Source organism: Lissotriton helveticus, chromosome 7 (assembly GCF_964261635.1).
Source record: "Lissotriton helveticus chromosome 7, aLisHel1.1, whole genome shotgun sequence".
Classification (NCBI taxonomy): Eukaryota; Metazoa; Chordata; class Amphibia; order Caudata; family Salamandridae; genus Lissotriton; species Lissotriton helveticus.
In genome coordinates, this window is record NC_136068.1 from 1567243053 (window position 1) to 1567266961 (window position 23909).

General features: G+C 45.6%; 1 protein-coding gene across 1 annotated transcript in view; it reads right to left on the reverse strand.

Annotated features, from left to right (window-relative positions):
• The window catches only part of LENG9 (leukocyte receptor cluster member 9), a 35719-nt gene extending 30116 nt beyond the window's left edge, over window positions 1–5603 (reverse strand). Inside the window, exon 1 of the mRNA XM_078655069.1 lies at window positions 5428–5603. The gene's annotated coding sequence lies outside the window, so the exon portion shown is untranslated. The remainder of the gene's footprint in view (window positions 1–5427) is intronic.
• Window positions 5604–23909: the final 18306 nt, after the last annotated feature.

Sequence of the window (23909 nt, forward strand, 5' to 3'; positions counted from 1 at the left end):
ACAGAAATGTGAGGAAAATGTGTTTTTTTGGTCAAATTTTTATGTTTGCAAGGGATTCTGGGTAACAAAACCTGGGGGTAGGCAGGCGAGTCACCCCATCCTGAATTCCCCTGGGTGTCTAGTTTTCAAAAATGTATAGTTTTGCTAGGTTTCCCTAGGTGCTGGCAGAGCTACGGCGCAAAAACAAAAGGTAGTCTTTTTGTCCGAATCGTGCTAAATTTCACTGGGAAATTGAGGTGCGACCATGCTGCGTTTTGCGCTGTTTCATGTCGCAGCCACTATGCCTACCCACGCAAGTGAGGTACCGTTTTTTTCGGGAGACCTGGGGGCACGCTGGGTGGGTGGAAATTTGTTGATCCACGCAGATTCCAGAACTTTCCACCACAGAAATGTGAGGAAAATGTGTTTTTTTGGTCAAATTTTTATGTTTGCAAGGGATTCTGGGTAACAAAACCTGGGGGTAGGCAGGCGAGTCACCCCATCCTGAATTTCCCTGGGTGTCTAGTTTTCAAAAATGTATAGGTTTGCTAGGTTTCCCTAGGTGCTGGCAGAGCTACGGCGCAAAAACAAAAGGTAGTCTTTTTGTCCGAATCGTGCTAAATTTCACTGGGAAATTGAGGTGCAACCATGCTGCGTTTTGCGCTGTTTCATGTCGCAGCCACTATGCCTACCCACGCAAGTGAGGTACCGTTTTTTTCGGGAGACCTGGGGGCACGCTGGGTGAGTGGAAATTTGTTGATCCACGCAGATTCCAGAACTTTCCACCACAGAAATGTGAGGAAAATGTGTTTTTTTGGTCAAATTTTTATGTTTGCAAGGGATTCTGGGTAACAAAACCTGGGGGTAGGCAGGCGAGTCACCCCATCCTGAATTCCCCTGGGTGTCTAGTTTTCAAAAATGTATAGGTTTGCTAGGTTTCCCTAGATGCTGGCAGAGCTACGGCGCAAAAACAAAAGGTAGTCTTTTTGTCCGAATCGTGCTAAATTTCACTGGGAAATTGAGGTGCGACCATGCTGCGTTTTGCGCTGTTTCATGTCGCAGCCACTATGCCTACCCACGCAAGTGAGGTACCGTTTTTTTCGGGAGACCTGGGGGCACGCTGGGTGGGTGGAAATTTGTTGATCCACGCAGATTCCAGAACTTTCCACCACAGAAATGTGAGGAAAATGTGTTTTTTTGGTCAAATTTTTATGTTTGCAAGGGATTCTGGGTAACAAAACCTGGGGGTAGGCAGGCGAGTCACCCCATCCTGAATTCCCCTGGGTGTCTAGTTTTCAAAAATGTATAGGTTTGCTAGGTTTCCCTAGGTGCTGGCAGAGCTACGGCGCAAAAACAAAAGGTAGTCTTTTTGTCCGAATCGTGCTAAATTTCACTGGGAAATTGAGGTGCGACCATGCTGCGTTTTGCGCTGTTTCATGTCGCAGCCACTATGCCTACCCACGCAAGTGAGGTACCGTTTTTTTCGGGAGACCTGGGGGCACGCTGGGTGGGTGGAAATTTGTTGATCCACGCAGATTCCAGAACTTACCACCACAGAAATGTGAGGAAAATGTGTTTTTTTGGTCAAATTTTTATGTTTGCAAGGGATTCTGGGTAACAAAACCTGGGGATAGGCAGGCGAGTCACCCCATCCTGAATTTCCCTGGGTGTCTAGTTTTCAAAAATGTATAGGTTTGCTAGGTTTCCCTAGGTGCTGGCAGAGCTACGGCGCAAAAACAAAAGGTAGTCTTTTTGTCCGAATCGTGCTAAATTTCACTGGGAAATTGAGGTGCGACCATGCTGCGTTTTGCGCTGTTTCATGTCGCAGCCACTATGCCTACCCACGCAAGTGAGGTACCGTTTTTTTCGGGAGACCTGGGGGCACGCTGGGTGGGTGGAAATTTGTTGATCCACGCAGATTCCAGAACTTTCCACCACAGAAATGTGAGGAAAATGTGTTTATTTTGTGAAAAACTTAGCTTTGCAAGGGATTCTGGGTAACAAAACCTGGTGGTAGGCAGTCGAGTCACCCCATCCTGAATTCCCCTGGGTGTCTACTTTTCAAAAATGTATAGGTTTGCAAGGTTTCCCTAGGTGCCGGCAGAGCTAGGGTGCAAAAACTACAGGTAGGCACTTTGCCAAAAAAGGGTCAATTTGTAACTGCTAAATTTAGGTGTGACCACGTTGCATTTTCCGCCGTTTCCTGTCGCAGGCACAAGGCCGACCCACACAAGTGAGGTACCGTTTTTATCGGGACACTTGGGGTAATTCAGATTTGTAAATCAACTGTTATTACCAATTGAGCTTTCATGCATTTCTCCCTTTGAATGAAAGACATTGAGTAAAAAAAAAATCTTTATGAAAAATGACCAATAATTCTCATGCTAGTATGAGTATTCCCAACTTTGAAAATGTGCAATTATATACTGTTTCTGAAGTCTATAATTTGTACCCAATTCAGAAATACATAGGTGTCTTTCATACAGATTATTCCATGTATACATTTTCCAAGACAAAGTGCACTATACCCAGTAAATGAAAAAATACCATTGCAAGTTGCTGCTCAGTTTTTGGATCTGGGTTCGTCGGGTTCTTGGTGAAACTACAAGTCCTATATATCCCCACAACCAAGAAGGTCTAACGGATGTAACGGTATATTGCTTTCCAAGAGCTGTCAAAATTAGAAAAAGTTATAGGTGAAAACGTTGAGACAAAAGGCTGTTTTTTTCAACAAAATTTCAAATATTCCAATATCTAACTGTTAGTTTCTATAACGAAACCTTCATGGATTTAGACAAATGACCCCTTTCTGAATTCAGAATTTTGTCTACTTTTCGAAAATGTAAAGCTTTCCAGGATCCATTATTGCTTTCAAACTCATTTCTACCATTAACTGGAAGGAGGTGGAAAGCTCTAAAAATAGCAAAAATAGGCTATGTCCCAGAAAAATGCCAAAACTGAGTGAAAAATTTCGGTTCTCTGACAAAAGTCTGTCATTCCCTGAAAGCTGAGAAAATGGAGATTTCAGCCCCACAAACCTTTTTGTGATACCATTTTCAGGGAAACACCCAGAGGCTTTCATTTGCAGCCCGTTTTTCCCATTTTTCTGAAAAAAACAAAAAAATCACTATATTTTGCTACATTTCTGGGCCCCCTCCAAGGGAATCCACAAACCCAGGGCGCCTTTAGAATCCACATGATGTTGGAAGAAAAGGACGCAAATTTGGCGTGGATACCTTATGTGGTCAAAAAGTTACAAGGGCCTAAGCGCGCACTACTCCAAAACGCCAAAAAAAGCCTCAGCACAGGAGGGGAAAAGGCCTAGCAGCGAAGGGGTTAATTTTACCCTCGGGTACTGGAACCCCTGTATAGCATTTAAACTTTCACTTTTACTTCACTACACTGCACTCTCAGTAACATACCTGCTCCGCTGTAACCAGGCGTCGAAGCACACCCGGGACACACTCGGTGTCACTGGGTGGGCCCGATGATGAAGCATGCCACCAACCAGGTTGGTGGGTGAGGGCTTCATGAGCAAACACAATGCTTTGCATCCGGTCATATAGCTTTTGAGTCTATGTTAAATTCACAAATAGGCTAGTCCTTATTGATTCTACATATAAACCTAGGGGATACGGCCTAGCTTTCTAGTCATCTCTCTCTCTTTTGATAAAGATATGGGTCAGCATATCAACATACATGAAACACAACTATTGCCTTTATCAAAAAATCACGTAATTATAATCAAATGAATATTTCACACAGTGCAAAGTTTAATAAAATGATTGCCATAAAAATGTTTTAGTAAAGTTTTATCTAAAGAAAATCAACCTGTCTGAGTCCTTGAAAGGAGCACTAACTAATAAATTAGTGACTCCTACTGCTCATTTATTATTCATTTTTTATTGATTTTGTGTATGTTCCAATGCCCACCCAGGTTACCTACATGTTTCATTTTTGATGGGGGTTAAGGTGGGAGCCACACTTTAAAAAAAAATTATCTGAGGGCTGCCCACACGTGAAACCCCACAACATTTTTATGTTGGGGGCAGCAAGGCAAGCTCCCAGGGCCGCTGTGGCCCCACTGGCTTTCTGCTAGCGCAGGAACTGTTTTTATAGTGGGGTGCCCGGTACCCAATCAGTGCACCCCACAACATATCCCACATTGTCAGCTGCGGAGGGAGCCACAAGGACCCCGCAGCTCAGCCGGCTCCCCTGCCAACACCCATCCCAGGTGCAGCGGAAGCCTGCATTGGGAGCATTAGACTTCACTGCCCATGCTCTTGTGGGCAGAGAAACCACAGTGTCCTGGAGAATGGGGTCTCCGGACACTGCAACATGAGCCGGCCCAATAAGGGAGGGCACACATCTCTATAATGTTATTGTTTACAGGCCCTGGGTTCCCCTGTCCTCTAAATAACTATCGGCTTTGGTGAATGGGGTCCCTGAGGCCTCAAGGAGACTCAGGAATGGGGGTCACAATGCCTCCCCCCCTCTCCTTTACACAAGTATCGACCCAAGGGAATGGGTTCCCCAGATTCTGGAACCTGCTTTTTCCTTTTTTTTCGTCACATATTTTTTTTTATCTTCCCCCCAGGCCTAGGGGGCCGTCTGTCAAATTTGCTGTGCCTGATTATTCGAATGGAAAAATGAATACGAAAAATGCGTTGGCTACACCTCCCTCACACCCCATTCCCCAATGTTTCTCAATCTCCGTTTGAAGGACTACCCTGGGCCTATTCAAGAAGGAGCTGAGGTGGAAGAACATTTTTATGGGAAAGTTTTGTGAAGACTCATTAAACGGAGCCAAAGTTAAACGCAAACCAAAAGATGCCTTTCGTGTGTAAACGTGGCCCTCGCTGGGTACTGTGTACAGTTATTTAGGGCACTGTGCTAATATTCGCACATTCACACATGTATTGCTTAAGTGCTAGGGTCAGATTCCAGATGAGTGATGCGTCAGATGGTATAAGATAGAGAGGTAACGTAATGTCTGGGGAAAAGAGCAGAGCGGCGTGTGTGGGTCGTTAGTAATGTTGTACAATTGTACCGAGTCGACAAAGCAAGGGTACAGGCAGGGGGCCAGGCAGAATCTGCGGTTCAGGGGTCCTGGTTTGCTGCCCCATTTTACGTTTCGTCGTGGTCCCGATACAAAGGTCTCTCTAGACGTCTTTCTGTAAACTGCTAAGATAGCTCCGTGGTTGTCTGCCTTCAGAGATGTGTTTCAAACCTGGAGTTCGGAGATTTACATCTTTTCATAGGCTTTGCTCAACATTTCATAATTTCGACAGGGCTGTCTCAACATTGTATCCATGTAATAACATTACCACTATTGAGTCAAATGACTTCCTTACGATACCGCAAGTGTCCAGTAAAAGATGATATTTAAAAGACGACAATATTCTGACTATAGCTCGTTTGCTTGAAAGTTAAAGGTATTATAGTTACCTCTCGCTGCTGCGTCCCGTCCGTACCTCTTGCTGTGTCCCGTCCTCTTGACAACCAGGTAGGTATTTCCTCGTGTCACGTCATATGGCAGCTGAGCTGATGCCTGCAGCTGGCCCAGCCCCTCTGCGCATCTGAGTCATGGACGCCTCCGCCCTTCACTGTGGCCCGGGAGGGGCACTCTAGTCTACATCATCGTGAACTTTACCTCCCGACGGGCGACGGAAGGAGTCTAAACCAGAGAGTCAGATCGACTCTGCAGCTGCAGGCATGCCGGGGCAGTGGAGGAACATGCCACTCCACTTTACGCCAGCAGAGGGCAGCCCTCCATTACAAATGTTGCTAAGCGCTGTGTGTAACATCAAAAGATCCTTTGTTACGGAGCGACTAACATAAAGATACAGGACGTCATTTGATAGATCCCCTACACCCGCAATGACGTCATCGGGTGAGCCTTCCCCGTACCTTAGGCATACCTGCCAAGTTGTCAGTTCCTTAGGTGTGCGTGTGCCATGCTTATAAAACATGTGTGACATTTTGACTGATGCTTTATCGTGAGCACAAAATGGCAGGTGTATCCACGGACTTGAATAAGTCTCCGCTTAAATTACCCCATTTTGAGTCATTTAATACACTGTAAACGTGGCATCACTCCTCAACAGCGTGTACACGATCTCTAACCCACTCCTGATTCTGTTTCTCATTCAGAATATTAACGAATAAGTATGTATCCTTGGCTAGGTCCAGGAAATACAAGGCAGAATTATATTCTGCCTTCATTTTATAGAGGAGGGAAGGTGCTTTACAACGGGCTGCCCTTACAGGGAGGGAACATATAGTAACCATGGCTCACCACACTGACATTCGATAGCTCAATCCACCATAAGCAAAAAAGAGGCACCCAGGGTTGGAAAAGTGCACAAGTGGCAAGCTGTTCCCTAGAAAAGAAAATCCGTATACATCATGGGCCTCATTTATGAAAAGTGACACATCGCTGCATGAAAACTTTTCATTGCGCCCTCATTGCCACATACTGGATGCGTCATACTTACTGCAAGACGCATCATGTCGCAAGGAATTACAGATAGGTCAGTATTTCTGACGTATCTGTAGGTGCAAAAATGACGCATTTCCGGAGTGTGTCACAAAAGTGACACAACTTCAGCATGGGTCATTTTGGGCAAGTACCATTTCAAATGTGCCTGCATCAGTCTTACGCTTGCTGTTAGGCAGGCGTAAGATATTGACACATTTGTGTCCTAGAAGTGGCGCAGTGAAATCGATTTCACTGCGTCACTTTAACGAGGCTTACTTGCATTGGAACGCCCACCCTGCATACATTATACTTGGCGCAGGTATAATGTGGTGCAGGGGTTTACAAAGAGATGCATCTACCTATATGTGTCACTTTGTAAATATGACGCAACCTGGCGCATTTTTTTTTGCCGCTGGTGCGTTACAAAAATTGACGCACCGGCTGCGCAAAAGGGACTCAAGGGCTCATAAATAAACCCCCATATGTGATATGTCCATTTAAAAAAAGCCTTTTTGAAGCCAGCAATGCAAAAATGCATTCTGGGACTTGCTTTTTCGTTTTTCATAAGCTGTTGGCTAAAATCATGGATTGACGGTGCATCACAAGTTTCACACTATATGAATATCTAAGAACAAGTTAAGCATCAGAGTTCGCGGTTGAGTTATGGCTGGTGGTAGAAGATGGAACTAACTGTAACAGATACTGGGATTTCATGGGAGTTAGCTGCTCTGCTATTATCACCAACAATTATCAAAAATGCAATTGCACAACACAAGTTAAACTCCCCAGAATGCGGAACCATTTGCTGGCCCGGGATATAGTAGGACCTTTTGTAGAGATTTTATCAGATTCTGGGAGTTTATCACAGGTGGTAACACATAACATATATTTGTAAAGCGCACGTTTACCCCCAAAGGGGTATCTTGCAGTTGAATAAGATATGTTTATTATAAATATGTACTGTGTGGGTCTGGGGGTGTTAGTCTGAGTTTTGGGAAGTTGTCCTTTGGGCAGAGAGTAGGGTGATCATCTCATTCCAGGTCATCGGGACAATGTCTTAATTCCTGAACTTTCCACCTACAATCACTGATTGCAACTGTTAGTCTAATTAGTTCAATGTAACAAAACAATACTACATAAAACAAGATGCATTAGGCTCTCACTGAAAAGTCCTGGACTGGAAACCGTATCCAACAGTGAGCTGAAGGGAGGTGGTCACCAGAGTGGAAAGGCCGTGGCTCCATATTCTGGATCCGGGACCTGCTATATCAGCAGATCTACTAAGGACCAGCATCAGTGACCCTATACAATACATGCATCAGTAGTATTTCACAATATATGCATCAGGGCTCACAAATTATCAGTATATAGTAGCACTTTAGATTAATGAGAGCCATAAAATAAGACTGAAGATCTACATATCTAAGTTATCTAAATTCAAGTGGGGCATATTGTTATCAGAGATTCAATGACCAATAAACCATCATTAGAAGAAGTGTTCCTTCGAACTGTTGTTGGATCTGTCATAATGCTTGCTTATGGGAATGCAATGAATTGTGGGATGGCGTTTCCCACGATCACCCCTATGAAAATGCAAATTTACCTGTGAACCTATGGCAAATGCAGATATTGTTTCAAAATATAGGTATGCCTACCACAAAACCTCTGCTCAAATTGTTTACACTTGATGTGAAGTATTAGCATGCATATTACCTTATGAGTTTTATTTAACAAACATGGCACAATAGTTGCATCATATCCTGCAGTCCTTATTTTAGTGGGAACCATTAAGGGCGTGGTGGAGTGTCTGGCCACTGTAGTTCTTAGAGATGGGTTTGGGACTGTCTGTAAATGAAGTTATAGTAAATTGTAAATTGATACTTGTATAGCGCACTACTCACAAGGGTCTCAAGGCGCTTGTACGAATACCACTGTGGAACCCATCCTGGCTTTCCCTGTGAGGTGTCCACTCCTGGGCACCACCAAGGGGGAGGCCAGGCATCCTTAGTGTTTTGTGGGCCGTTGTGGTGATTAAGCAAGCTATTGCCCAGAGTTGCACTCCATGATTGGAATAGGCACCGAGGCGAGAATTATCAGGTCCGTGGAATTTTTTGCCCAAGACCCGCCGAGGCGGGGAATTGAACCCTGGTCCCGGGCTACACCTCTGCATCAGGGTCTGCCGCTCTAACCATTGAGCCACACTTCTCTGTCTTACTCCCAATCATCTCCTACCTCTAGGTAATCCTCCGCTCTATCCCACTCATGTATATCTCATGCCTTCCCTTTTCAGCTCTCCTTCTCAATTTCCTCCCTCCTTGATTTTGCAACAATCCTCCTTCGCTCTTGTAGTGTCTTTCTTCACTCTTTTGTTCAGATTTGGCCCCTTTCTCTTTTTTACTTCAGCCCATTCTAACTCTCCCTGGTGTCTTCCTCCACATTTTACCTCTCCTAATTTCTGTTTCCACCTTGCTTCTTTCCATCTCTCTGTTTCTCAACTCCATGCTCACAGTACATCTAGCTCTCAGCAAAATGCTCCTTAAAAATAAAACTTATCTTTTATGTCATTGGTTGTGTGCAGGTCGGACTCACCTCGTGCACAGAAAAATGCATCCATTCACCTGGGTGGTCTATTTTTTACATTCAAGAACCCCCTACTCAGAGGTGGTTGAAGACTTCCAGGCACTAGTTCGGAGGGTTGAGTAATGACCCATAACTTGGTGTAAGTCCGATCAAACAGGCATGTAAATGTAAATGTAGTATACTTGTGAAGCGCACAGCTGCCCCAGCAACAGGGCGTCCCGGCGCTGTATAACTCTGGGGAACCCGTCCTGGCTTTCCCTGTGGGATGGTCCCTTGCTGGGAGTCCCCAAGGTGGAGCCAGGCATCCCCGGAATTGGTGGGGCCGTTGAAGAGATTAGGCAAGCTAATGCCCAGAGTTGCCGAGTGGAACCCCTGATTAGAGTAAGCACGAAGCGAGAATTATCGAGTCCGCTGACCAAGGTCCACGACCCTGCCGCGTCGGGAATTGAACCCTGGTCCCAGGCTGACTTCTGCTCTCAGGCCTGCCGCCTCTAACCAGTGAGCCACACTACTCCCACAGTACTGCAGTCTGCTGCAAGCATAGTCCACGAGCTGGTGCTAACAGTTGATGCCACCATCTGTCGATTCTGTTGTGGAAGTGGAGTAAATGGGAATGCAAGTAGTAAGCCATTAACCACTTCCACGCTGATGACGGAACTGCTCCGTCATCAGCTGCGGTAGCGCTGTGCTGATGACGGAGCGGTTCCATCATGGCCCGCCCGACGCGCCTGCGCGGTGCGTTCTATTGAGTGGGCGGGGCCATGACGGAACCGCTCCGTCATGAGCACAGCTCAACCGAGGCTGGTGACGGAGCGGATCCGTCACCAGCATGGGCGTGCCGCGCGGCCCCCCCCGCCCCCTTAGCGCTGCGGCGGAATAGCCGCCGCAGCGAAGAGGTTAACATGGAATCAGCTTTCTAACTCGGGTGTCAGTCTTATGCATCCCTTAGTCTGGTCAGCCATTGTATTGTAATGTATTGAATGGCCGGATTTATATGGTGCTTACTAACCCTATGTGGAGCGCTGAAGCGCTTTCCTACACGAATAGCATGCTACACACCATGTAAGGTATGTGATTGGACGGCTGGTGCTTTTGTTTTGATCCTATGTAAGAAGTGTTTTCATGTCATGTGCTGAACACCGAGGTGCAGTTATCGCGTTATGGGATGCCGTGCGTAGCAGTGAGTTGGATGATGAAGCGTAAGAGACAGACGCAAGGTTTTATGGTTTTCAGTATGCTGTTAGCTCTGAACAGCTCTGCAGGTCCCTTTATGGTATTTCATATGATGTAGTCTGCTAGGCTGGTTACTGCACTGGGTTGTCCAATCTGAGATTTTGTTTATAGTTGTCATGAGCTGGCATGGCTGGAGGGAGAGAGAAGTGGATAGAACTTTAAGGATGGGCATTTTTATTATCAACCCAGTGAATTGGCTATACTAAAGTACTCCAAAACTGTCCAGTAATGTGTGAATGATCTCTTCAGCTAATCCATGCCTGTCCATTTGGTAATGTCTGTTTTTTCTGCCTGTGCAGTGCTGGTGATGGACAACCTTCATAGTAGATATGTATTATGTGAATTTATTAGGTATACATTACAATTTGTTGCTGACCACTGCATATTATGGATATGGTATTATTGTGGGCCATAACAGTTAGATAAAGAAGTACATATCTATATAATGTTACAGTGACCTGTAGGTCATCCCTTTTCTGCTTACCTGCATAATGAAAGCAATTTTCTGGTTGAGTTGTATGCAATTTGTAGGTTGTAAGCTGAGAATTTCACTTGAGAGTGTGACTGTTTTCTAGGTCCTGTTGCCCAACTACAGGTGATGAATGTATTTAGGAAGTGTATGTGCTCCTAGGTGCTTCCAATGCTGGCTGGTACGGAGTTCCGGAGCTTGACATCTTGTATTGAGAAAGCAGTGCCTCCTATGGTTTTCTTATGGTAAGATGGTTCGATGATAAGTGGTGCAAGCCTGGAGCAGTGTTCTGTTTGGTTTGTATTGCTTGAAATTACCTTGTAGGTATAGAAGTCCTTTTCCTTGGGAGGCTCTGTGGACAATGCTGAGTGCCTTGGGCATTGCTCTTCTAGTTCAGTAATTCCCAAACTAGGGTCATGCGTTATCTTGGGGGAAAGTGGAGAAGAAGCCTTGCAGCAGCATTTTGGATGAGTTGTATTTGCATGTAATCAATGTCGGTTCACCAAGGTATAGGCTGTTGGCATAGTCAAGCTTGGAGTTTACGTGCGTGGGAATGGCTTGCAGTTTATGTTGGTATGCAAGGTATGGGAAGATGGAACATACAGGCTGATTCATCAATCTCCCGTTTTGCGAGCCCCTAATAGCGATTCATAACGAATCGCTATTAAGGACTTGCAAAACGGGATTCATGTAGGAATTGCATAAAGAAATGCGATTCCTACACATTCCTTATTTGCGATTAGCAAATTGCTAATCGCAAATAAGGAATAACTCCCCATTCATTCCTATGGGCCAAAAGGCCCATAGGAATGAATGGGGAGCAGGCCCGGCTCCAGGAATTTTTATATGGGTGGGCCAAGGGCGCATTTGGGTGGGCCACTGCGGGCTCAATGTGTCGCTTCTGGAGGTAGCCTACAAGCCCTAGATTACATCATATGTACTTGCAAACAGGCAGCATGATACAACGGATTGCTTCTGTGTGTACATGGAGCGTTATTTGAAAGTAAGACCAATTTATTGGTGTCCCACCACTGACCTCTTACTCGGTAGACAACTTTACTACCAACCTCCAACAGTGCACTTCATCTCTCCTTAGCCCCTTTCAGTCATGACTTCCTCATCAGACTCCCTCCCTACCACCCTCCACCAGTGTCCCTCATCACTCCAAAGCCCCTCCCCATGACCACCTCCTCAGACTCCCACACAAATGCCCTCCACCAGTGCCCCTCATCGCTCCATAACCCCTCCCCCATTGACCCCCTCCTGAGTCCCTCACTGCCACCCTCCACCAGTGTCCCTCATCGCTCCAAAGCACCTCCCCATGACCTCATCGGATTCCCTCATTGCCACCCTCCTCCCAGACTCCCCCACTACCACCCTCCACCAGTGCCCCTCATCTCTCCGTAGCTCCTACCCATGACCTCCCCCTCCTCGGATTCCCTCATTGCCATCCTCCAACACTGGCCTTCATCTCTCCGTAGCCTCTTCCCCTCATGACCTCCTCCTCAGACTCCCACCCTCCACCAGTGCCCCTCAGTGCTCCATAGCCCCTCCCACTTACCTCCTCCTCAGACTCCCTTCCTACCACCCTTCACCAGTGCCCCTCATCACTCCAAAACCCCTCTGCCTCATGACCTCCTCCGACTCCCTCCCTACCACACTCCACCAGTGCCCATCACTCCAAAGCCACCCCCCCTCAAGACCGCCGCCTCAGACTCCCTCCCTACCACCCTCCACCAGTGCCCCTCATGACCTCCTCCTCAGACTCCCTCCCTACCACCCTCCACCAGTGCCCATCCCTCCAAAGCAACCCCCCTCATGACCGCCTCCTCAGAGTCCCTCCCTACCACCCTCCACCAGTGCCCCTCATCACTCCAAAGCAACTCCCCCTTATGACTCCACCAGTGCCTCTCATCACTCCAAAGCCCCTCCTCCATGACCTCCTCTTCAGACTCCCTCACAAACAACCTCCACCAGTGCCTCCCATCTCTCCGTATCTCCACCCCTCATGATGTCCCCCTCGGATTCCCTCATTGCCACCCTCCAACAGAGCCCATCATCATTCCATAGCCCCTCTCTCATATGCATTTTATTTCTTGTATAGCGCTACTCGTAGTGTAGGGTATCACAGTACTGTACATCACACACACATTATGCAGACACAATGATTCATAAAAGTATCCAAATCAGCCTATAGGGAATGTCACATAAGCTAATGAGGATTACCAGGTGTAGGAATCACATCTCATCCATGCTGCTGGGCAATATGTATGAAGAGGGTTGGGAATGGAGAACCACAAACACAGGATTTAAAGCATACCCCAGTGGTTGGCTCTACTGAATAGAAATTATATCTGCCCAAACTCTGAATTGCAACATTAGAATAATGAAATACTGGGAAAATTCGAACTAACTAGCAATACAAAAAAAAAAATCTAATTATACCATTCTGGTTTGTATACACGTCTTTGATCACACTGTCCTATGTTAGGGTTGTATCTTCTGAATCAAAGGATCTCTGTGAGAATGGCAGTAACCCACTGAGCTATCCACGTTAACTACAGTTCTATTGCATTTAAATACTAGAAACCAAAAAAAGAACGCTCTCCAGCAAGATCAACAATCCCCAAGGTCATCTGGACATTTAATTGTCGTGCATCCTTGCAGAACCACTCATGAATGATACCAACGATTTAAACACATGATGTAAATGAAATATACACGGCTAAGTATGTCTTTCTCACAGATTTAAAAAACACAATAGCCACACATTCTCTTACCTGCTCCTTACGAACTCTGTCACAGCCGGATCGGATAAACAAACAGCTCAAGGGGTCAGGAAGGTCAGGAAAACGAATCGGCAAAACAAACTCCTCTTCGCCAGCTGAAAAGAATTAATTATCCACGCAGAAGGACGGTACACAAATCCAGTTCCAACGAAAGGATTTGTCCCCTTCGCCGTGCCCCTGATGTACCTGCACGAGTGAACGGGGACACAGCCCACCTGCCTAATAGGAGATGCGTGATTGGGGGTGCGAGCCCAGGCCCAATCACGCAACTCCTAAAGAAAGATAACGTTCGAAGAACGTTTTAACTTGCAGTGGCCATATTCTGCTGGCCTTGCTGGCGTCACTGCCAGGGCCGGCCAAGTTTATGTTTGGGTGGGCCAGGCCAAAGTTTGGGTGGGCCCGGCCTACCCGGCCCACCCGCTAGAACCGGGCCTGATGGGGAGTATTCCTTATTTGCGATTAGCAATTAGCTAATCGCAAATAAGATAGCGATTTAAAGGGTGCCAGGGGTGTCCAAAGGACACCCTGTAGCACCCCTTAAATGCAAATTGAAACAGGTGTTGCGCACACACATGTCCAAAGGACATGTGTGTGTGCAACATGCAAATTAGAAAAATGCATTTAAATGCATTTTTCTAAGTTTTTGCTATTTACCGAGAGGTCTGATCTCTCTGTAAATAGCGGCCCAAATCAGCATTTTCGCAGTTTTAAAATGCTTCATGAATTGCATTTAAGGAATCTCAAATAGAGATTCCTTAAATACAATTCTGCGCAAATGTGCGAATTCTTAAATAGCGAATTTTGCATTTGGGATGATGAATCCCAAATGCAAAAATTGCACTCGCAAAAGGCAAGATTCTGAGAATCCTGCCCTTTGCGAGTGCAATTTAGCTTGATGAATCAGGCGGCTAGTGTTTTCATTGTGGATAAGGCACTCTTTGTGACGTTGTTAGCTTGAGTTATCCAAGATAAGTCTGAATCCATGGTTACTCCCAGTTTTCTAACTTTTCTTGATGTTGTAGGAGGGGCTTCAATTTCCTTAGGCCATATGACAGTAGGCTGGTAGTTAAGTCATTGTCCGCAAGTCACAATCTCTGTTTTTGCAGTGTTGAGCTGTAGATGGTTCTTCATTATCTATGTGTTTATGGCTCAAATGCATACATAGAGTTTTGAATTGTAGAGGTCTTGGCGCCTAACCATTTAGAAAAGGATTTAGGTGTCATCTGCATAGGTGTATCACAACGCAAAACCTTGTAGGCACAAGGTGGATAACCTGAGCACTCCTGTGTGCTAATAAAGCAAAGTGTATCCAAAATGTAATTGAATGGTTCAAAGTTTTATTCACTTTGTAACCAATCCTTTGGGTCAATTTGTAATTACAATGTTGTAGTTCAAATAATTTTCATGCGAAAGAAACCAATTTTCATAACATAGTAGTATCCAAGGTTTTCAGAAATTCCCCCTGACGAAGAGCATGCTGCTCGAAATGCATTGGGGACTCTAACCATGTACATGATGTTACTTTTGGAATTTTTGAAAAGGATTGGATACAAAGTGAATAAAACTTTGAACCATGCTTGGGGAAGGTGCCTGCATGCGCGCTATGCTGGATAACATTTAAGCGTGCTGCGCTTACTATTACTATTTTAACGCTCGTTTTTTAAAATTGTGTTTATTTTGCCGTTTTTCTTGCATTTTAATTACAGTACTGTTCTGCCCACATTCTTGCACTTTAAACTGTGCCCTCACCGCGTTTTAGCGCGGAGTTTGCTGTCCTCTTGTAGCCTCTTCGTGGTGCCTGGCCGCCATCTTGGGGTGGTCTCTGCTTCCACGCGCCATTAGTCAGAGCGCTCTAGCGCTTTTCAGTAGCCAGGTGAGCTGGTACTTAAGGCGAGCTCTTCTGCTGCTCGCGCAGCGGTGACGCGCAGCGGTAGCGCCGGACTCGCGCCGGAGTCGAGCCAGAGTCTGCCCGTCTGCGCCCATCCGCGCTAAGGACGCGCGGGGCGGAGCGGGACTTTCTTTTTCTCGCTCTTGGAGTGTCAGGATGATTACCTACTCTAGTGCCTCGCTAAGCGCCATTAGGGATTCCTTCCCGCGTTGCTCTGTTGCATTACATCATCCGCTGTGTGGCCCATGTCAGTGTGTCTGTAAGAAATGGTCGCTGGATAAGCCTGTAGGTATTCGTGCCCCTGTCACCTCCCCGGCTCTTCGAGCCCCGTCGGGTGTCTCCCCTACGATTGGAAGTTTGGGGCACGGCCTACGATTCTTAAATCTTAATACCAGATCTCTGGTAAAACACCACCTATCCATTGCAGATCTTATCTTGGATGAGAAGCCAGACTTGCTGGCCTTAACGGAAACCTGGCTTCAGGACACCGATGATGCCATAGTCAATCTTGCTTGCCCGTCGGGCTACTCATGTTTTACATCTAATCGCCGGTCTAGAGGTGGAGGTATCGCCTTATTTATTAAATCCGCTTTCGCATGTACCTGGACGGTCTTGCAGATTGCCGGATGTGAAAGCGCGCTGTTCAAGGTCATCGTTAGCCCCCAGTTCTCGCTGTCAGGGATGGTTGTTTATTGCCCCCCGGGCAGCGATGCTGCTTTTAGGAATGCTTTCCCGGAGGCAGTGAGCTCATGGGCTACTGGCTGCGCTAATTTTTCGATTCTAGGTGACCTCAACCTCCATTTTGACAGGCTAGAGACTTTGGCTGTCAGTGGCTTTCTGGCTGACTTAGAGGCACTGCAGTTGATCCAGCTGGTCTCCCAACCCACACATGTGGCCGGTCACACTTTGGATCCGTTTTTTACGAACCTATCGGATGTCCAAATTGTGACGGTCGCTCCGGTGGCATGGTCTGATCACTTTTTGGTGTCCGCCTGGCTACCCCTTCCTGCCGCTCCTACGATTCCATCTTCTAAGTGGATTCCTCGGCGCCACTGGAATAAGCTCAGGCTAGAAGACCTCCATTACATCATGGCCGCTGAGCCTTTAGGTCCTCTGCTTAGTGCTACTGCGGGCTATGACCTGTTCTGTAACTGGATTACTAAGGCGCTCGACGCCCTGGTACCCATCATTTCCAGTAAGTCCAATTCTCGACAGGCCAGCCCCTGGTATGACAACGCGCTTCGCGCCTTGAAGTCCGCCTGTAGACGGGCAGAAAGGGAGTGGCGTAAGTCGTATGACGCCGCTAGGAAAACTGCTTATCTGGCTTCAGTTAAGCTATACCATCGTTCTATTTGTAGAACCCGGGCGGCGTTTTACGCAGCGGAATTCCGTAATAGCCTCAATCCCACCAAGACCATCTTTAAAACCATAAAAGATCTGATGGCAAAGAGAGTTGCTCCGCAGTTGGATAGCCCCATCTCCCACTGCGAAGCTCTAGCCACTTTTTTCTTGGATAAAGTTAAAAACATCTACCAGGCATTTCCAAGCACTGTGCTACGTGTGATCCCTTCGAGGGGTTCCAGTAGCTGTCCATCACTGCACTCTCTCCCCACTCTCTCTGATGAGGAGTTTGCTAAGTGGGCTTTGCGAGTCAAATCTGGCTCACCTACAGATCCGCTAAGATCTGCCCTCTTCAGGGATGTTGCTTTTCAGGGACGCACAATAGTGTGTTCACTGATCAACCTCTCCCTGACCTCGGGCCTTGTTCCTGCCAAGTGGAAGCAAGCGGTGGTCTCCCCGATCCTAAAAAAACCATCTTTGGATCCTTTAAAACCAGAGAACTACCGCCCCATCTCTTTGCTTCCTTGGCCGGCCAAAGTCATGGAGGCCCACGTAAATCTGGCCCTCGCGGAGCATATGACCCGAGCCAATGTCCTTGATCCCATGCAGAATGGGTTCCGTGCTGGTCACAGCACGGAGACGGCCCTTCTGGCAATGGTTGAGCACTTGCGGACTGTGTTGGATGCAGGTCAAACGGCAGCGCTTATTCTATTAGATCTTAGCGCTGCCTTTGACACCGTGTCCCATCGCATCCTTCTACACCGCTTAGAGGACATTGGCATCTGTGGCTCGGCTCTGCAATGGTTCCGCTCCTTCCTCAGTGATCGCTCCTTCTGCGTTGCCACCCCTCCTTTTCAGTCCAAGTACCATCCTCTGGACCTGGGGGTCCCCCAGGGCTCCTCGCTGAGTCCCACGCTTTTTAATCTGTACGTGCAGCCGCTGGCTGAGGTCGCTAGGCAGTGGGGCCTAACCATGGTCTCCTACGCCGATGATACTCAGCTAGCGGTTACGATCAGCGGGGATGCCGAGCAGGATGCCCCCAGGTTCCGGAATGGACTGAGAGAGGTGGCCAGCTGGATGAATAACAACTGTCTCCAGCTGAACGCAACAAAAACGGAGGTGATGATCGTTGGAAGGGATGCGGACCTTTGGGGGGACAGATGGTGGCCTCCTGAGCTGGGGCCGGTCCCGGCTCCAGTCTTGGAGCTCAGGAATTTGGGAGTATGGCTCGACCACACTCTGAGCTTCGTGACCCATACCAAGAGAGTGGCGGCTTGCTGTTTTGGGGTATTACGTGGGCTAAGACCTCTGCTCAAATTTTTTGACGCCCCAACAAGACAGCTGGTCATCCAGGCTATGATTATCTCCCGGTTGGACTACGCTAGTTCACTCCTTTTAGGAGTGAACCAAGCTGAGATCCTTCGTCTACAACGGGTACAGAATGCAGCAGCTAGGGCGGTGGTCGGTTTACCACGGACTTGTCCCACTTCTAACGCCTTGCAGTCCTTGCACTGGTTACCGATCAAAAAGAGAATTCATTTTAAGGCCCTTAGTTTGGTTTTTAAAATCCTGCTAGAGTCGGCTCCAGAGATTCTCAATAAACTTATCTCTCCCTATGTTCCCACCCGTCCACTCAGATCTTTGGGTCAATTCCTTGTGGTCGTCCCCCGCTTCAGACTCTGCCGGATGGGTGGACGTTCCTTTCGGGTGAAAGCTGCGATTCTGTGGAATGCACTCCCCTTGGAAATCCGTCTCTTGGATGACCTTTTATCTTTTCGTAGGGCTCTGAAAACCTTTTTGTTTTAATTTTTTTTTCTTTCGAGTATTCCTGTTTCTTGTTGCTGGTTTTAGTGTTGTGTTATGTCTGCCTTTCCCTGCGCCAGGACGCTCCTTCGCTGGAGCAGCTGTGCGCATTAAAAATGTAAATAACATAACATAACATAACAATTACATTTTGGATACACTTTGCTTTATTAGCACATTTTAAAGTATCTTTACAGATTCCGATATTGTGAAGTCTTTCAAGTAGGGTATGTTGGTGGACAGTGTCAAACACAGCCAATAAATCCAGAAATAATAAGGCATGACTTTTACTTTTGACTCCAGAGTGCTTAGAGCACCATGACCTGGAGGAGGAAGGCAAATACCATGGCGGCATCACCAATCACTGTCCCCGCCTAGGGAAGAAGGACATCCGCGTGTCCATTTTGGATGGAATAAGCGCTTAATGCAGAATGACTCTTCTTCCATAATTGGACGAAATCTTGCTGAATTTGTAGGAAATTCAGCGTGATTATACTACATGGCATTACTAAGTTGCACAGATCCCCAACTATGACAATCATCATTACTTTCTCAATACAACTCAATTCAAACAAGCAAGGTACACAATGTAAAGTTCATAATATGGAGCGTATAAAATCACTAATAAATACATTAATGCATCAAAGTGCAACATACCGATTTTCAAGACTGTTAGTTGCAATATTCATATAATTTTCAATTATGAGAATGCCTTGCAGATAAATCTATCAGCATGCCCTATCTACCTTCAATTACTTTTGTAGTTTCACTATTAATAAATATGTATTTACTTAAATATGCCAAAAGATAGAGAGTGGTCCTCCTCGCCAAAGGGAAAGGACACAACAATGACACCAAGTCAAAAATAACTCCCTTTGGGACTCCTCAATAGCATACTCGGACAATAAACTCTCAATCACACCTCATTCATATACAAACTATCGCAATCGCCAAAGGATAGTATATAAATGCTTTATTTACTAGGTGAATGCACAATTAAAAACTCTTTATCATATATATAGAGATAAATCAATAAAATACATTAAACAAGGAGTAATGCACAGTCAGAAAATAAAATACAATCTAACATTAACTTTTTTCCCTATAGTGCACATTAAGCAAATTAATGTCTCAAAGTTTACACAATTTAATCAATCAACATTAGTATTTTATTCACAGTTTAAAATCACGTTGTATGCATATAAATATTTATTTAAGTAACATCACATAAAAAATACATCGATATGATACAGGACGACCAAAGGCAACGCATTTCGGTGGCAGTAACAGGTCCAAACCACCTTCTTCAGGCTTTCTATAAAAACGTGTCCAGGAATCCTAGCATCTATATTAAAAGAGAATAATATATATCTGTATGGATGTGGCTCTTCATTAAACAACACCATCTTATATTTTAAACACAGCATCCCCATTGAAAAAATCACCCATATACAGTACCATTGGCATTGCCAAATATTCAAACATTACTGTGTGTCACACATACCAAACATCATGCAATCCAGGAATATGTTATCACTTATATATGTCTTCCCAAGAGTTCGAGCTCTAATTCAGCTTTGAACAATACCAATGAATGGTTGGAAGATAGACATCATACATGTCACGTCAGATCCCTCTCACTTAGGATGGCCGCCTGCTGTTTTGCACAAAAGATATATACCATGTGAGCAAATAATTTTCTTTACAGACCCTGAATAACAATTTATGTCAGATTTTAATTAATCTCAAAATTATTTTCCGTACCAAGGGCATATACTCAAAAAATCAACTAAATCTTCATAAGCATGGGATGTCAAATAGCAGCTCATATTCAGGTCGCAAATTATTTTGGGTCAAATTGGGTACCCCTTTCATCCAAACTCTTATCCAAAATAGTGTTGACTGAATGAAAGGGTATCCCATAATTGGGTAGGCCTGGACAAAACTGTAATTATACCAGAGTAATTTGATTAATTTTGTCTTACTCTAGTGACAAGAAATTACTGACAATTACGCCTGCTCGAGTACCTTGGGACAAAAATGTCTACCCCAAGAGCACAGGAACAGAGCACGATCGTCTGTTAGCTGCTGCTGTTTGTGTTCTGTTGCATTCAGTCAGCGGTTTTGTATTTGCACAAATTGCCTCCTTGGGTGCTTTTGGATGCAAGGGTGCATTTTGCGCTAAGAAAAAATTGCCCCCCCCCCGCCCCCTTAGAGAAGAGGCCATGTTGTGTATGGCTCCTCCATTACTCCTCTGTCCCTGCATAGTTCTTGAAAGCAGGTGCAGGTGATTTGGCAGGCCATAGATAAAGTAAAATTATAGATGGGCAGCAGTGAATAATGTGGATGTTTATTCACCTCAGGGTTCTGAGTGACATCTTAGACAAGTCAAGCTCCCTCTTATTTGATGCCACTCAGAATCCTTAAGTGAAAAACATCCTTGTTATTTATGTTACCAACTATAATTCTATATATTGTGACTGTAAATGTGATGATTAACAAGCAGAGTGGAATTCTTTGTCTGCTGCAAATGTAATGTCCCTTCCCATGCCCCACAACTCTATCCATGACACAGAGTTCTGTCAAGAAATTATTTTGGAAACAGGTAAGCCAATTTAGTGGTTTCCTGCTTCAGAGATCTGTTTGGAACCTCCAGATCAGAGAGTCAAAATCGTAGTTAGATAGCCGACTAAACATTTCATCCATCCAATAAGGATGACTCACCCATTCTTTCTTTAAAAGCAGACAATAGCACATTTTTAGTAACAGTGGGTTTTTCCTACCTGAGGAAAATACTATTTAAAAGACACATTATTCCCATGGAATCTCTGGGTTTGGTGGAAAGTTAAAAGTAGGAAAATTACCTCTATATTTGTTAGAGAGGCAATTACCTGTCTATTAGCACCTCTGGCTGTCCCCCATAGTTTAACACCCAAATATGTCTGTGCGTCATGTCAGATGGCAGCACTGCATCTGACAGCTCACCTAGAACTCCGGCACAGCCCCATCAACATCTTGGAATCATGATTGCTTCCACCCTTATACAGGGCCAGACTGGGAAACCAAAGCAGCCCTGGCAGTTTACTTAGAACAGCCCCTGCCTGGCCCCAGGAAGCTGGAACACTAGGTTATTGCTTTTGTTACTGGGGCCGATATTGCAGCATCTGCCCCTACTACTGTAAAACGGCGAACAGCGTTTACAACGCAACTTTTACAACGAAGTACCTTTACGACGCAACCATTACAATGCAACTTTTACAACGACTTGCGCTGGGGGGCGCTCTAGGATAGGAAATAGTTTTAATTTACTATCCAACACCTTCCCTACTATCCACAGGGACTGGAGTTGGAATAGTAAATTAAACTATTCACTATCCAGCGCCCCCCAACGCAAGTCATTGTAACGACTTGCGTTGTAAAACTTGCGTCGTAAAGGCATGCGTTGTAAAAGCACGCGTTTTAACGACGTACATCCCTGTAAAACGAGCCCCCACCCTTCCAGCCTCTTGGGGAAACGGCCGATGCACGGTACGGCCAGTCTGGCCCTGACCTTAACTATGGCCCAGGAGGGGCACTATGATTACATTTACCTATCTACAGTGGTGGCAAGCTTAAATAAAAAATGGTGAGTCGCGAAAGCGCACAACTCACCATAAATTCGGAATGGAAGCACGACCGCTGCAGCACTTCTCATCGCGGTCCACAAGCAGGAAAAGGAAGGACATCCTTCCTTTCTGCTGGAACGTAACTCCAACCAATCATGGAGCTGCTCTCATGCTATGAAAGCAACCGTAGGATTGGTGGGAGCATGTTCACCGAGTGCTCATTTTGAGGCTGGGGGCCTGTGCTAACAAATCCCAGGCTGTCTCACAGCCTTAGGATTGCTGGGTCTGCAGCGCGCATGTCGGGTTGGCCGTCGCAAGATGTACAGCCACTTCATTATGTGTACTGTAAACCAGTGCTGTCATCATGCATGTGCAGGATTCAGCCTCCCGTCATCGCGCTGTAAACAGTGCAAGTTGATGAGGTGGCAAGTAAATAAAATGGCATTGACATGCCACTGTATTTATTTGTGCTTGCCTGCTGTGCTTGCAGCAGGTGGGGCGATGCTCCTCTGCTCCTAAGGAGGAGCTGCCCTTGCCTATGTACCGCAAACGAAGGGTGTCTAGATTTGCACTTGGAGCAAAGTAGTGCACAGTGATGCACAACATAAATTAATTTTACTTGACATTATTAAAGCCTGCGAGTACAATAAAAAAAACTGTACAGGACCCCACATGCGCTCACATAACCTTTGGTAAATAGCAGGGCCGTCTCTTGGGCGGTGCGATTGGTGCCGCCGCACCGAGCGCAGACTTGGGGTAGGAGTGTCATTTTGAGAGTATATTCTCATCTTAAGTGCACCTGCTGCCTTATTCCTGGCCTCCAGCAATTTTCAGCCATCAATTAAAATGTCAAGATAACTCCCGTGATTAATGGTCTTTCTGGAAAGAGATTGGAGGGTTGTCTAGTGAAAGTTTTGACCCATTTTAAGGTAGTGCAGTGGGTTAAAATGCCTGCTGCTAAGAACGTGTTCCATGCAGATAAAAAAATGCATATAATGTAAATAAGTCAGTGTGTTACTGCTTCTGTAAGAGAGCTTCTTTTGTTACTTGTTTATAAGTTGAAATCATAATATAGAACTTTGTGCTATTAACTGTCATCAAAGAACTCCGTGCAAACGGCAAGGTAAATTTTAAAGCTATATGTTTTTTTGCTCAGTCTTTCATTATCCTAACCTTGCCAAAAGAGTTCATTTGGGTAGAAAACAATTTCTATTATTAAAGCGAACCCCCCTAACAATGATATTATGTTTTAAATTCTGAATTTGCGCTTTTCCAGAGTAAGGACTCTTAAACTTTTATTGCTTACCAGTTTCGATGGCATGTCACTCCTACGTTACTCCTGTCTGATGTAACATTTCCTATACACTGATTTAAAAAGATATGATTGTCTCTGTGCAATGTGTGTGATGTAAAGTGCTCAGACTGAGAGACGGTGGTTATCGAGACTTAAGGGGAACTGTTAAAGGGTACTAGTGAGATAATCTGTGGCAGAGGTGGTAATTGGGGGAGATGGGGGATGCCAACAAAACTTGTCGCACAGGCCACCACCAGTGTTAAAGCTGGCCCTGGTAAATAGCCCTTTTCATACATGCCAATAAGCTGATTCAGGCAGGAGACTCCCGATCTTTGAAGCAAAAAATGGCATTACTTTAGATACCTCCCGCCTAAGATTAGCCCTGCTTCAATAGAAGCCAATCGGGAAAATACATTTCCTCGTTTTTTCGTTCAAAATCTCCAACTT